The 17246-nt window shown below is 37.6% G+C and overlaps 1 long non-coding RNA gene across 1 annotated transcript; it reads left to right on the forward strand.

The window, feature by feature from the left end:
* Window positions 1–247: 247 nt before the first annotated feature.
* On the forward strand, window positions 248–2909 carry LOC133293935 (uncharacterized). Its single transcript, XR_009749129.1, has 3 exons — window positions 248–888; window positions 1889–1952; window positions 2711–2909. It is a non-coding gene; the product is annotated as an uncharacterized LOC133293935 (long non-coding RNA).
* The last annotated feature ends 14337 nt before the right edge of the window (window positions 2910–17246 follow it).

Here is a 17246-nt window from a genome sequence, read left to right on the forward strand (position 1 = left end):
TACGGTTTCCATAAATTATTAGGTCCAAGTTCTTACATGGGCCACGGCCAAGCCTTTGTAAGTGGGGGTTTAGGGCAGCCCTATATTTTCTATTCATGATCATTAGATTATCCTCAAACATAATCTACACCCTTGCTCTACATTGGCCAAAAAGGACACATGTCCAATCTTATCTTCCACCAAAGTTGCATGCATGAAATTCTATTGGGCAATGGCAAACCCCATCCATTTATCTCTTTACCTCTTTTACCTTGTGCGCTCATAGAGAGGAAAGCACACTAAGAATTCTGGCCACTATGTTCCAAATAAACAAAAATACAATACCATTCTTCTCCTCTCAATCCTCTAGGCCGTGAGCTGTAAGAAGCACCAAGAAGCAAATTTCATCTCCCTTCCACCTCCTTTCTCCTCTTAAACCGTGGACATTCAAGAGGAATACAAAGACTTGGGCTGCACTGATTGGTCTTCCAATCCCCATTCCTAGCCATGAGCCATAGTGAATCAACCATCCTTTAAACAAGTTCCTCTTCTATTTTTGGTTCAGCCGTGGACCAACCCCATGGAGATTGGAGCACAAACCTAAATCCTTCCTCCTCCTATATTTTGTTCGGCCAAGCCTTAAGTCAAGGAGCTGAAAACTAGATTCTTTGAAAGGAAAAGCGCTGCACTTAAATTCTGACCCATCTCCTTTTTCATGCAAGGGCAAGTGAGTACTTCTCCATCTTGTTCACTCTCTGGATTTTTTTGCGCATGAGTGTATAGGTGACCTATTTCTTTACCTTGTTTTCTGTCTCGGCATCTTGGGTATTGGGAGAATGAGAAGTCAAGCACGAGGCTTGGTGGTTAGTCCCCTAGTTGATGGGCGAACTCTGGTGTCTATGCAGGGAGGTAAGGACCGAGCCTCAACCCCTTAAATCCTAGCTGTTCGACCTGTTTGAGTGCTTTAGGAAGATATATATTTCTTTCTTTTACTCCTTATTATTCGGTTCTGCCGCTGCATGTAGTTAGGGGGGGGGGCCTTGATGAATATAAATCTAAATAATCAATTCTGAGAGCTTGGGAAAATAGCTCACCTTATGTGTTCAACTGCACGTGCGTTAAAGAAGAATGTAAAGTTTTGTTCCTCATATCCCATTGTTCAATTCGGCTACTGCATGTGGTTGGGAAGTATTAGATTGTCATTCCCATTTTATTTTCTGTTCGGTGGTAAAGCCATTGACTCTTGGTGTAGGGAAATCTACAGCATTAATTTGGAACTTGGAAAAATATCCCTTTGCTGAGTAGAATATTTTGTTGGTCTGAAAACCGTACACCCATGTCCTAGAAACTTGGATTTTTTATCATTGTTAACGTTAGTAAAATTATTATCAAATCAGAAAAATTAATTAGAGAGAGAGTCATGAAATCTGTTTTGAATTGGACCTTGCATGTGTATTTAGCTAAGGAAACAACATATTAAAAGGCCTCTAAATTTCCCCCTAAGTGTAAGGAAGGTTGTGAAAATTAGAGTTTTGATGCACCTTGTGAAGGGTTGTAAACCGAGTTGGTGCGCATGGAGGATCCTTTTGGATTTATGTTTGGTCAAGTTTTGCGTGCATTGATGAATCTGTATAGACACCATGTTTAATTTAATTAACAATGACTAAATGACATTGGTTGAGTTGTGTTAAAATAAAGTATGAACACCTAGTAATGAACCGAGCCTGTGTGAGTTGGAATGTTGGATTTAGCTGCTGTTAATGAAATTCTAAATTGATGAGGAATCAGAAAATTGGTTAGTGAAAGAAGCATGGAAACCGACGGAGTATAAGTATTGGTAGCATAGAAATTAATTGTAAATTATAAGAACCAACGTTAGAATTTTGTTTGGTTTTTCTTGCTTGATTAGGTGCACATAAACCTTGAATGTGGACTAAGTTTGCTGCTGTTTGATGAATGGTTGAGCATACAAGGTATGTGTTTGGTAGTGAGACATACTGTGACTATTAGCTAGTATATGGAATTTTGAACTGATGCTCACATGTGCCTTATGATTAGTATTCTGCTATATGTTATATGATATATGGAATCTGCCCTTGGACTTGTCTTGATGGAAAATTCTGTCTACGGAAGTGTTTGTTATTCGGCAGCTTGGTATTATATGGGCAAGAGATATATGCTATATGAATATGATTTAGTCATGCACAATTACATCATACCGCATTTATTTTCTGCTTTGTGTGTGAAAGCATAGCATGGGCATACAACATTGATTATCCATTTAGAAACTGAAGCATATATATATATATATATATATATATATATATATACATGTGATTGAGCACGCATCATATAGGCGTCCCTACGGTACCAGGGTATGGGACACTTGGCTTCAGTCCGCATAGGTTGCAGTTGGAACCCTCTGAGGAGCCATTAAAGGAAGGACCTCCACTGTGCTTGTTAGTACGTGCACGACGGTGCTATGAACGTACTCTTTGGCGTTATATACGCATCTTGATTAGTATTCTGGCATTATATACGCAATCTGATTAGTACTTTGGCGTTATAACGCACTCTGATTATATATTAGCATCTGTTCAGAAAATTAAATGTTGATGCGACTGTTTTGGAATTTTGTACCTAGTCTAATATTGTTACTGTATTGGTTTTATTGCCACACTACTGGGATTTTTCTCACCCCTTTGGGGATGCTATTTTTATAAAATGACAGGAGGACGGAAGAGCATATGAAGACATGATTATATGGATATTTGTTATTATGTGCTGCTGTTTGGACTTTTGCTGTTGCTGTTTATTTGAGGGATGATTGTATTAATTTGAGAAGTTGTATTACTGTTGAACTATGATTTTAGTACTGTTTTAAGACTTTTAGGATCAGCAAGTACTTGGAAATAAATTTTAGAAACGTTTTGCGAAAATAAATCTTGACGTTTTGTTACATGCTGATTTTGAAACAGTTTTGCGAGCACTTTGCGAGTTACGTTACAAAGGGCAAACGACCTCCGATTTACTATTATTTTATATGCACGCGAAGCCCCGCGTGTCTAGTTTTTGATTATATAAATGTTACAAAAGAGTTTTGAAAAGTTGATTTTATACGAATTTTTAAAGACAGCAAGGTCTGCCAGGAAAATTATATTTTCAGCAACTTAAGAAATTTTGAAAGCATACTCTGATTTTTGTAAGTAATCTGATCTCAATTACAAATTTTAATTAGCAACATCAAAATGATTTTCCAGTAATTGACATATGACGAAAGAACTCGAATTCCGCTTAGCAAACAACTCTCTTGGATGCATACAAGGGAGGGTGTTACATGTATGAAACCAGATTTCATCACAAGTTCTAATTAGCAACAAAAAGATGTGTATTCAATATCAAAGTAATGACGTCAAAACTCTAATCCGTTTAGCAAACAACTCTCGTGGATGCATACAAGGGAGGGTGTTACAATTCCACTGCTCAGAGGATCCATTGACTATGACATGCACTGCTCAATCATCGATAGACATTACAGTTCTGAAACAGCTACCATAAATAACCCACCAAAATTTACCACGCTCTCATAAAATAAGGTCACAAAGCAATTACAAAGAACAAAAATCCTCAAGGAAATAGAAGAGGAAGGAAAGTCTCCGAAGTTAAATGTCTAGTGCAAGACAAAAATTTACTCAAGCACACAACCAAGCAGTCTAACACATTCAAAGACATTACAAAATTTTTATGGGCAGTATTGTTTAATCCGGCACGCTTAACTTACATGTTCCTAACCAATGAAACAACCAGAATTTAATTGCTCTTATCGAAGTTTGTTAATTACATCAATTCATGACCCTCATTGGAATTGAATCGATAATGTATTAGGTGTATGTACACATCTGCGCAAATTAAGATCAAAAGTAACTAATTAAGATGGTCAAACCGAGTTTGGGTCAACTGAGGGACGAATCGGGTTCTACAGTGATAAAGGGATAAAACTGTGGTCATTCCCATGAACTAGATGTGGTGGTGAAGTTCGCTAGCAATCTATACTTGTTGCAACACACTAGAAACAATTTAAGGTTCTAGACCAAGATCTAAATACAGGGGAATGTTGGCACTATAATCTTAATAACTTACCTGAATTTCTTAATCAACATTACATGATATACCTAGTAATTCCTGAATTTGTTTAATTGTGTAAGAGATGGAACTACAAGGGTCAATTATCAGAAGAACAGGAAGGCAGGAGTCCAGTACACTCCCCCATGCATCACCGCTTTGTTGGACGGCTTCTTTTTCAAGAATGATGTCTAGTACCAATTCACCATTCGAAAATTTGGAAGGACAACGATCCCACATATTAAAGCCTTAATTAATACTAATTCTACGTTCTAAGAGCATGAACCGGCTCTACTTAGGTAAGTGACCTATCCCTACGTCAATTTTCATAATTAAATTACTGCTACTCTTCTCAAACATATTAACTCCTTACGCAATTAAGTAACATAGCAGAATTAATGAGGAATAACAGTTTCTACTATCCAGTCATATACACAACCACACATGCAAGGAAACAACATAGACCTCAAGGGCACGTACATACCAGCAGTCATTATTTCAAATTTACATGTTATCATTCACAGCTTAGAATATCACAAAAATATTCACATCAAGCATATATATATAAAACCTTGTTTATAATCCATAGAAAACAGAATTATTAATTCACCTTTAATTCAAGTAGCAATTTACTATTTCACACCTAGTGCTCAGACACAAGTGTACCCCGTGATAACCATGATTGTGCACACACCACTTGCGAGACAGTGAGTTGATCAGGCTCACCACCTAGCAAGGGAATGGGTACAGCCATGCTTAATACTGTGTACTACCAGTATCATCACACCTCCAAATACAAGGCAATTTTAACCAGTAATCCATTCACAGCTAAGTTCAAACAGCAACAATACAACGAGCATATACAAATAATCCATAATTCAAACAGTGGCCATTCAGCAACCAAGTACAAACAACAAATAATTCATCAATACAGACACCTTGAATCAAAACTGCTCTGATACCATTTAGTGTGACACCCTCCCATGTACGCGTCCAAGGGAGTTGTCTGCTAAGCGGATTAGAGTCGTAACGAATTTAAAAAATAAATAAAGAACTGTGTTTTCAAGTTACTAATTCACCCTTATATTTAAAATCTAGTGGTTTACTGAAATCAGAGTGCAGCTTTACAAAATACATGAATTGCTGAAATAGTAGTTTTCCTGAAAAACCTTGTTGCCTTGGGAAAATCGTGTAAAATCAAGTTCAGCAGCTTAAAAAGATATTCTTTGATACAAGAAAACTAGATATTCGGGGCTTTACGTGCATATAAAAATCATTTCATTCGGAGGTGTTTAGCCCCTCGAAACAGAACTCGCAAGGTGAGAGATAATTCAGTGAAATTGTTCCAAAACAACCTGACGTGTAAAAATCATAATAAATCGAGCTTTCAGAATTTCATTGTAAATTTTTTATAATATGAAACTAGACACCTGGGGCTACGCGTGCATTATAAATTATAAGTAAATCGGAGGTCTGTAGCCCCAGAAGAGGAACTCGCAAAGTGCTCGTAAAAACAGTTTACAAATCAGCATTCAAAACGTACAGAAAATAGATGTGTACAGTATGAGCAGAATCTTACAACTTACAACTAATCATAAAGATCCACATACAACAATTTATGGCATGTTCTAACATTTTCTTCCAGCATCTACAAATATTACATCCTACTATAGTGATCAGCCAACAATCAACAGGCACAGCATGTCATCATCAAAATTCCCAAAACAGCAGCAGCAATTAAACAATACATATTCAACTCAAACACTTCATCAAACTCTTTTTCGTACTCCTGCAATTTATGAAAATTGAGCTCCCGAAGGGGTGAGAAAAATCCCTGTAGTGTGATAGCAAAACCATTATTGCAATAATATTAGACTAGGTACAAAATTATAAAACAGTCACATCAACATTTCATTTTCCGGAGAAATATTAACATATCATAGTGCGTATATAACGCCATCATTACGCTCATAGCACCGTCGTGCGCGTACTAACATATCATAGTGCGTATATAACGCCATCATTACGCTCATAGCACCGTCGTGCGCGTACTAACATACACAGTGGATATTCCATAATGGCTCCTCAAAGGTGAATTCCAACTGTGGCCTATGCGGACGGAAGCCAAGTGTCCCATACCCTGGTACCGAAGGGATGCCTATATGATGCGTGCTCAAACGTATGCATATTTATATATTTATCCTAGTCCATGAGCAGCATGAAATTCGTGCATGTATGCCATGATATGCTTTACACACAAATAAGAAACAAATGAATTATGAGGTGTATATGCACGACGAATTGTGCCAATTCTAATTTTAATTTACCAGCTACTTGAGATCATCATCATAATAGCATATATTTCATGGACTTTCCTTACCAAGCTGCTGCATAACCATTACTTCTCATAGCAGAGTTTCCATCTGTCACATTCATAGGCAACACACATATATCATATAACAGAATACAGTCCAAGGCACATGTGAGCAACAATTCACAATTCTCTAGCTAATAATCACAATAGGTAATGCCACCTAACACTTACCTTGTGTCTGAGCAATAATCAACAACACCAAAATTCAGCCCATTCAATAAGAGTTACGTGCACCTAAATACATGCGGGACAAGTCAGAATTTGCTTCGTATTATTCCTCTAATTTATCCACAGTTTTCATCCTTCTAATTCTTATACTCCAATCGGTTTCTCATGCTCTCAAGACCAAAAGTTTTCTGTCTTAATTTCATCTCACTGATTATTTAACCGTGACCAAAACCCCAAGGTAGACTACATAGGCAAGCTCAGTTTTGGCTAGTCCTTAGGTGTTCCTCATTTAGTCATTTATACAATCTATTTTCTGCACCACAATGCATGTGTGATTTTCTTAAACATGTTGTTTGTTTAATCCTAACATATGCAAGGTTTAATGAATTATTTTTAACTACATGAGCAGTTCCTAATTTATTTCATTACATAATCATTATTAAAAGACCTAATGTGCGCTAAAAAATGGGCTAATGAGCATGCTGTAAATTTAACGTAGACACATGCAAAGCTATAGGTTGCACCTAGTCCAAAAAAACAGTCGAACAGAAAAATCAATGAGAAGCAAATTCCCACTTACCCATCGGCTTTTAGACTGTTCATGCACTAGATTCAGGGCTACCCCAATGAGCAGAAACAAAATAAGAATCACAAAACAGAAAACATCTGCCAAGTCTATACATGCAGACCGCAACTGTAAGGGAAAGGAGTTTGGAATTTGGTCTTTACCTCCTTGTGTTGAGACAACTCACAAATCAGAAAAATACTATCAATTCCACTCTTCTAATGTTCCAATAGGTCGAGTTCATGCTGCGTGCAAGGGGGGAAGGTTCAATCAGAACCAATTCATATGGAGATTAACAAGGAGATAAAGGGAACGCCTCACCTCCTTGATGATGGTTGCTTCGGCTGGGCAGAGAGGGGAAGGGGTGGCTGTGAACTTAAGTTTGGTTCTGCATGCAGAGGAATTCCTCAACAGCTGTAGTTGTAGAGTGGAGCAGAGAAACAACAAGGAACTTTCTTCACCTCCTAAGTGTGTCCTCGGTCAAGCAAAAGGAAGAAGGGTTGGATGCATGCTAGGTTCCAATCTGCATGCAACCGATCTTTAGCACATCGAAGAAAGGAGAGATGAACAAGGAACTGGAGAAGCTACTACACCTCTTGGATAAATGCTACACTGCCGAATAAGGAAAGAGTGAGGAAGATAGGTTTAAGTGTTTTGTTTCCTTTCTATGTTCTCACGGATGGCAGGAAAACGGTGGAGAGGAGATGCCAACCTAGCTCTCTTTGATGTTCTCCTTAGCGCTCACGGTTGATGGAGGGGGAGAGTAGGTGGCTGCGTTTTGGTCTAAAGGAAATGAAGGTGATTAGTCTATGGCCTCACAGTCTGACTCAAAGTTTAGCCAAGAATGAAACAAACATCATACTTGTTATTTCCTCACATGTGCGCACGGGTAGAGGGAGATACAATACTGAAGGATGTGATACCATCAACCAATAGAAAGACATGCATTTAAAATGGACCAATAGAATTCATGCGTTCAGATTCCCTTAGGCTAAATTGATGGATAGGTTATAAGTTTTGGGCTAGATAGGGTCCATCATAGTTTCTTGGGCCGGTCTAATAGGGGGCCCTTGGGTTCAAGTCTACTTTCTAATTGGTCACCTAATTCAAGTGATCCTATTTAGCACATGTATAGTGACTATGACCTTAGTAAGTTATAATTAAAATTAATTCCTATCCTAATAATATATGAAATTCGAATGTAAGCCATGGGTCTACACTCCTAATTGTAATTTCTAAAAATTATTAATTATGTGGGATGTTACAGTATAATTATAACTTGTACTATATCTCAAACATTTAAACATTTTATCATACAGCAAACGACAATTATTTAACAGTCAATGACAATCATCAAACAATTCAACAAGCAGCAAACAATTCAAACAGCAAACAGACACCATGAACCAAAACTGCTCTGATACCAATTAGTGTGACACCCTCCCTTGTATGCATCCAAGAGAGTTGTCTGCTAAGCGGATTAGAGTCGAAATACGAACGAGTAATTTCTGAAAATTTTGGTTTTAAGTCTTATAAAAATTTTGCATTCAAATCTGGTCAAAAAAATGAACCGTGTAACATTTAAACAAAATTAAATTATTTGCTGAAATCATAAATTTTCCTGAAAGACCTTGCTGTCTTATAAAAATCGTGAAAAATCGAGTTTTCAAAATTCCATTGTAAAGTTTATATAATCAGAAACTAGACACGTGGAGCTTCGTGTGCATATAAATTAACAGCAAATCGGAGGTCGTTAGCCCCTCGCAACATAACTCGCAAAGTACTCGCAAAATAGTTTTTTAAAACAACATTTAAAACGTTAAGAAATTGTTTTCGCAAAACGTTTCCAGATTTTTTTTCCAAAGCGCAAACCGATAATAAAAGTCTTAAACAATAGCTAAATCATGCCTTCAACAGTAATCCAAACTTCCCAAAATATTACAAAAATACAGTCATCCAACAGATAAATAGTCAACAGCAGAAAAGTCCAAACAACAGCAATTAACAGCAATTATCCATATAACCACGTCCTCATATGCTCTTTTGTCCTCCTGCAAATTTATAAAAATTGCAGCCCCAAAGGGGTAAGAAAAATCCTAGTAGTGTGATAACAAAACCAGTAATACAGCAGTACTAACTAGATACAGAATTATAAAACAGTCGCATCATCAGTTCAAATCCGGCAAATACTAATCATAATCATAGTGTGTATATAACGCCAAAAGGTGCATATATAACGCCAAAAGTGTACGTTCCTAGCACTACGGTGCACGTATCACTAACAAACACAGTGGAGAATCCTGGGTGGCTCCTCAAAAGGGCTCCAACTGTGACCTAAGCGGACGGAAGCCAAGTGTCCCATACCCTAGTACCGAAGGGATGCCTACATGATGCATGCTCAAACGTATGCTTACTTTACATAATTATTTTCAGAAGTCAACATGAAATTTATGCATGTATGCCATGTCATGGTACGCACATAAACAAACAGTTAAAATCATGTAATGTGCATGCATGTCTAGATAATAGTCAGAATAGCATATATCTCATGGATTCCAAAATCAAGATGCCGAACAATAATTACTCCTCAAACAAAATATCCAACATTTCAAGTCCATGAGCAGAATCCAGTGACGTATACAAAATCTGAACGCAAGACACATGAGAGCAACGTTCACAATTCACTTACTAGCTAGCAGTCACAAAAGGTAATGTCACCAGACACTTACCTGCGCGTCCAAATATTAAATCAAACAGTACCGAAGCAGTCCGCGTTCTTAATGTTTAAGCGCACCTAAATAAGATACAACAAGTCAGAATTACATGCTATAATTTTTCTAGATGTTACGTAGCACTTTTATTTCCCTAGGCTCTTAATTCACATTCGGTTTGCATGGTCCTTTCCTTCACTAATTCTGACTTCAAATGGTTTCTTTTATTTTCTCATAACAGCGAAGAATCCAACATTTACCAAGCATACCAATTCGGTTAACATTAAAAAAGTTCATGACATTTTATTTATAAATTTAATCCTACATGGCTAAGGGTGCGTTAAGGAGGGCCTATCAACATGCTGTCCTACTAGGTTTAATACATGCAAGGCCTAATTAATTTAGTTAATTCAAAGAGTGGTAAGAAAACTATTTCCTAAGCTCACAATAAAACAATTTCAGCTTGCATACATCATCTACTAGGGTTGTTCTAATAGACAGAATTCGTGGATGGGAAAAAAACAAAAGAAACATTCCCCTAGTACACAAGTGATGGTCGAATATAGAGAGCAAGGAGTAGGAATGATAAACAGTCTATTCCCCTAAATATACATACCGACCTAAACAATAGATGGAGGGTGTAACAGCCCGTTGTACACCGGTATTGTTAATATTAATTATGATATTAAGCGCAGTTACAATCACAGCGATTCATTTATAAAAATGCGAATAAACTTTTTTCGATTATTACGCGAGCATTTAAAACATAAAAAGCGAAATAATTAAAAGCTGTGACCGTAACCGTAAGCTCTCGCGGAAGAATTATTTAAACTATTTTTATAACTTACTTTACTTATTATAAGTTACTAAGGGGTTCCCATAAACCCACTTAGCCAATTACGAAACTGTGCGTTTTTACCCTTTCGAACATGGTTCACTCATTAATTTTCTGCGAACACACCGCTCACCACCAGACCTTCTTCTCAGATAATATTTTTGTCTTACTTAATTCCATTTTTAACAAGCTATCACACGCTCAATTCGGAGCTCATTTGCTCCAGTTATCGCCGTTTGAAGTTGGATAAGCAAAACAGCCAACCAACCCCAAAACAGCTCAAAACCTCTCTTACTCTCTGAATTACTGCATTAAATACACTCATCCAATTTCTCTCAAATTTTTATTCTACAAACTAGACACCTCGATATTTGATTCGATATATCATACGCTTAATTTGACTAATGTAACAGCCCGTTACGTACCTGTATTGTTAACATTAATTATGATATTAAGCGCAGTTACAATCACAGCAATTCATTTATAAAAATACGAATAAACTTTTTCCGATTATTACGCGAGCATTTAAAACAATAAAACGAGAAATAATTAAAAGCTGTGACAATAACTGTTAACTCTTGCGGAATATTTATTTTATCTATTTTTACATCACTATATACTACAAGTTACTACGGGGTTCCCATAAACCCACTTAGCCAATTTCCAAACTTTACGTTTTTACCTATTCGAACATGGTTCACTCCTAATTTTTCTGCGACCACACCGCTCGCGACCATACCTTCTTCTCAGATTATATCTTTGTCTCACTTAATTCCCTTTTCAACAAGCTATCACACGCTCAATTCGGAGCTCATTTGCTCCAGTTATCGCCGTTTGAAGTTGGATAAGCAAAATAGCTAACCAACCCCCAAAACAGCTCTAAACCTCTCTCACTCCACGAATTACTGCACTCAATCCACTCATTCAATTGCTCTCAAATTTTTACACCGTAAACTAGACACCTCAATCTTCGATTTAATATATCATACGCTTAATTTGACAGAGAAACGAAGCGGGAATTAATTTTCCAAAACTGGACCAGAACTGCCACAGGTGCAGTGGGCACATGAGCAGTCTGCGTTCCTCCAATTTTTCCAACTCTAAGACCAACCCAGATTTTCCCCAAATTTTGACACAAGGTAGAGGACATCTCAACCTTCCAAATGGAATATGACACGTCCCTATTGAACCTCTATGGAGGGAGATATGCTCTCCCCAAGTTCGCCTAAAATCTGCCAATTCTACAGAAAATTCGCCAGAGTTTCCTTTGTTTTTCCAATAATCCCAAATTTGTACAAGATCATTTAAGCCTCAAAGGTACCTAATAATCACATGATAATACAGTAATAATCCAATGGGTGGCACACACAAGGACCAACAACGCCTTGGAGCACTTATAACCCAATCCAGTTTATAGTTATTAGACATATAGCTCATATTAGTCATTCTTAAGTAGTTGCAATCACTAACACCTTTTTCATGCATATTTTCACCATACATATAATCATAACCTAAAATAGGCCTAAGGCCCTTCCATCATAAATAGACATGCATCAAATACGATTACAACATTGCTTTACAACTTACAACTCCAAAAGAAACTTAATTACAATCTTCCAATATTACAACATAATACAAATGGTAAATAAACTACATGGCATGACCGCTAGATTTAGGCAAAATGACATGAACAAGATGCTAATGAAGCTCCTACCAAAATATAAATGAGATGTTCACGCCCTAAGTCTAGCCTAGGCCACATGGCCAACAAAATGCAAAAAGCTAAAACTCCACTGAATCACTCTGCGGGCCTCTTGCCCGCTGCTCCCGCTCCACTGCTACCTCCTGAAATAAATGCCCCGAGACGGGGTGAGATATACGAATATATCTCAGTAACCCAGAGGTTCTGGAGAAAACTTCGTCCAATGGTTCACTTCGATGCATATGAATAGAATACAACAACCAATTTTTAAAACGGGATATAGCAAGGGTTTTAGAGAAATGGGGAATATAAAGATACAAACTACGACGATACGGGATGGTAACCCCAATTCCACGTACGCCCTGGGCATATATAAGCCTATGGGTATCATCCAAGGTGCGTTCAAAGAAACCACAACCATGATGCCCCAACCATCCAAAACGCCAAAGACATTCCTAGTGTGCTCCTACCCGGATCACACACCATGACCCACGGTCAACTGGAACTCCCTCCTGGAGATCTATCCAGTGGAAGTCCGAAACTTCCCGAAGGCTAAGAAAAACTGTCTACTGGCCAGAGACTCGGTACATAAGTACCCATTATAATAATGCATGCATGCTCATGTGTTCTACACTACTCATACACACTTCATACCGTTGCCATCAACTGGCAAGGTGGAACAGAAAAAGGGAACAAGCCCCAGTACCAAGAGGTTACCTTAAATATTGTTTTCACAAGCTCCGCAGCAGCTTATCCCTCAACTTGGTACACAGCAGAATGCCTACACAGAGGACATTCTCAATCACTCATAGTTCGAACAGTACATGCTAATTTACAATTATACATGAATTGAACCAATTACTTACCTCAATCCACTTGGTCCAGGACCAAGGGAAACTCCCAGATTCAAGGGTCGGGATTCAAGTCAACGTACGACAACCTATACAATCACATACATCCATCAGTACGCGTCAAATAGCATCAAAACGCAAAAATCACGAAATCACCTCACCCACACTTGGTAGGTTCGGCCATCCTAGGCTTATTTTCAAATTTATTTTTTCTAAATTTTCTTTCTCATTTTATTACGCCTCAATAAGTTGCCAAGAGGCCAGTTCAAGTGTCGTTTCGCCATTTTCGCGTCGAATTACATCAGAACGCGAAAACCGCAAAATTCCTCCCCACCCCCTTGGTGGTTCGGCCTTGGTAGTGTTAAATTAGGATTTATTTTTTTAAATTTTCTTTCTCATTTTATAACGCTTCCTTAGGTTGCTTAGAGGCTAGTTTAATCGTCGTTTTTCCATTTTACGACATTTACGCATCGTTTTGCGAAATATTTCACTCTAGGTTCTTTATGCCAACTAAGCCACTTATTATTTTTGCATTGATTCTTCCATTTGCCAACCACTACACAACCCATCTAATTACCTTTTTAACACATAATTCATCACTCAAACAATTTCCAACAACATCAATTCCATAATTTTCCTTTAAAGGCCAAGTTGCAACCTATGGAAATTCTAGGGTTTCCATTCACTTTTAATCACTCCACACCTCACACAACCACATTATATTATCATATAATCATATCACAATTCATCAAACAATGCCTCAACACAAAATTCCAAAGTCCCAAAATCATGACCTCAAATCCACCTAGTTAAAAATCATCACATTTCACCTAAAATTTTCATTGCTTTTCTAGCATTAATACATCATTCTAAGGCATTATCATCTAATAGACATTTTCCATTTGAGCTCTCTAACACAACACATCATAAAATCCCTCTTTAGGGTTCATAAACACAAATCAAAAATCAACCATTGAAATGTTGAAATAACTCACCCAAATGCAAGGTAAATGACTCCTCCTAAGCATACTCCACCATTGGAGCAATTGAAAGCTCCAAGAACCCAAAAATTCTCCTCCAAACCGCGGCCTAGATGGGAAAGGATCTCAAAATTCAGCCACTTTCACGGTTCAAGGATGCCACCAATGGCTTTAGAAGACAATTTCCAACAAGATTCAAGTCAAACCTTGTTGGATTTGGTTAATATTTGACCAAGTTATGGAAGAAAGAAAGCTTGAACCATTCTTGGCCATGGGGGCTGCTGTGTACGCGGGAGAGAAGAGAGGGGGGAGAGAGAAACTTGCATGAAAATGTAGGGGTGTTCGCGGTCTGGATTGGATCGGTTTTGGAAGCAAAAATCATCTGATCCAATCCCTTCAGTTTGATCATATAATTATCCATTCGGTTTGGATTTTTTTTCAAATCCGATCCGATCCGATCCAATTTTTTTCGGTTTGGATTGGATCGGTTTTCGGTTTTTAGAAAATCCTAAAATTTATTTCATGATTATTGTGCAAATAACATCTTTTGTATATATTCTCTTTGTAAATTATTATTTTTTGAAATACAAAAACATTAGTAAACTATAATATAGTTTTTTTTTTGGACAATGAGATATGAAGCTCTACAAAGATAAAATTTTGTTGATGAGATGTGATTAGATTTTTTCTTGGATTTAGTTAATGGGTCTTGGGTTTAGAAATTTTTTGGTTATAATTAAGGAAAGACCCAAGTAGGTAGAGGAGAATTAATATATTGGATCGGTTTGGATTGGATCGATTTTCATCAACTTATCCAAAAACCGATCCAATCCAATTAAAATTTGCGGTTTTTTTTCGGTTTTTGATTTTTCGGTTTTCGGTTTAATCGGTTTTCGATTTTTCGGTTCGGTTACCGCGGTTTGAATCGGTTTGGATCGGTTGATGAACACCCCTATGAAAATGTGACTTTTAAGTCACTTAAGGCCTAGGTGGGTCCCACACGCGATTTAACTTTAATCCCATCATCAATTCCAACTATAATTTCATAATCTACTTATTTTTCTGGTTCATGACACATTTTTGTTTCCTAAAAATATTGATAAGAATTTCACGCTTATCGGTACACTTATACCACAGTATTTTACACCGGAAAAATCATTATTCATTGATTTTTCCAAAACTTGCCTGTCCACTCAATTTTTCGTTCTGAATCCATTTCCAGGGTTATTTTTACCATCTGAGACCTTCTACTCAATTTTTATCTTCCTAGGGTTGCGTGTTGGCTAATTACTGTTTTGCCCTTTCTTTGTATTTTGGCCTAATCTTTAGGATTTTCACTGAATCTTCACTTAATTACACACTTAATAGTTTAAACACTTAATTTAAAATTGTGAGGTGTTATAACTGAGAAACAAAGCGGAAATGAATTTCCCAAAACTGGTCCAGAACTGCCACATGTGTAGTAGGCACATGAGCAGTCTGCGTTCCTCCATTTTTTTCAGGTTTAAGACCAACCCAGATTTTTCCCAAATTTTGACACAAGGTAGAGGACATCTCAACCTTCAAAATGGCGTATGGAACGTCCCTATCGGACCTCTATAGAGGGAGATATGCTCTCCCAAAGTTCACCTAAAATCTGCCAATTCTACAGAAAATTCGCCAGAGTTTCTTTTGTTTTTCCTTAAATCCCCAAATTTGTACAGACTCAAAAGTACATCAATTGTACCTAATAATCCAATAATAATCCAGTAATAATCCAATGGGTGGCACACACAAGGACCAACAACGCCTTGGGGCACTTAAAACCCAATCCAGTTTATAGTTATTAGACACATAACTCACTTTAATCATTTTTAAATAGTTGCAATCACTAACATCACTTTCATGCATTTTTTCATCATACTTGTAATCATCATCTAAAATAGGCCTAAAGCCCTTCCATCATATTACATCAATATTCATGCATACTTACAACATTTCATTTAAATATAACAACGTACATATTCATAACTTGAATTTACAACTTGAAATATGAACTTGAATTTACAACTTTAAACATAACTTCGAATGAATTAATAACTAACTAGACTCAGGCACAATATATATCATGAACAAGTAATGACAATACTCCCATGACTCATCCTACGGGCCTCTTGTCCGCCACTCCTGTGCCACTGCTACCTCCTGAAATAAATGCCCCGAGACGGGGTGAGATATACGAATATATCTCAGTAACCCAGAGGTTCTAGAGAAAACTCCGCCCAATGATTCACTTCGATGCATATCAATAGTATAAAACAACCACTTTCAAAACGGGATAAAGCAAGGGATTTAGAGAAACTGGGGAATATCGGGATACAAAATACGACGATGCGGGATGGTAGCTACCAATACCACGCACGCCCTGGGCATATATAAGCCTACGGGTATCATCCAATGTGTGTTCCAAGAACCACAACCATGATGCCCAAACCAACCATAACACCCGAGACATTCCTATTGTGCTCCTATCCGGATCACACACCACGACCCTAGGTCAACTGGAACTCCCTCTCAGAGACCTATCCAATGGAAGTCCAAAATTGCCCGAAGGCTAAAACTGTCTACTGGCCAGAGACTCAGTACATAAGTACCCACTGTGATAATGCATGCATGCTCATGTGTTCTACACTACTCATATACACTTCCTACCATTCCCATCAACTGGCAAGGTGGAACAGAAAAGGGAAACAAGCCCCAGTACCAAGAGGTTACCTTAAGTTGTTCTTTCACTTAGTTCCGCAGCAGCTTATTCTCTGACTTGGTACACAACTGAATGCCTCAATCCACTTGGTCCAGGACCAAGGGCAATCCACTGATTCACTGTTCAAGGTTCAAGTCGACGTACGACAACCTATACAACCACGTACAACCATCAGTGTACGTCAAATTACGTCAAAACGCGAAAAACGCGAAATCC

The sequence above is a fragment of the Gastrolobium bilobum genome, unplaced genomic scaffold (genome assembly GCF_033153095.1).
Source record: "Gastrolobium bilobum isolate Gb01-03AN ecotype WA unplaced genomic scaffold, APGP_CSIRO_Gbil_v1 utg2333, whole genome shotgun sequence".
Lineage (NCBI taxonomy): Eukaryota > Viridiplantae > Streptophyta > Magnoliopsida > Fabales > Fabaceae > Gastrolobium > Gastrolobium bilobum.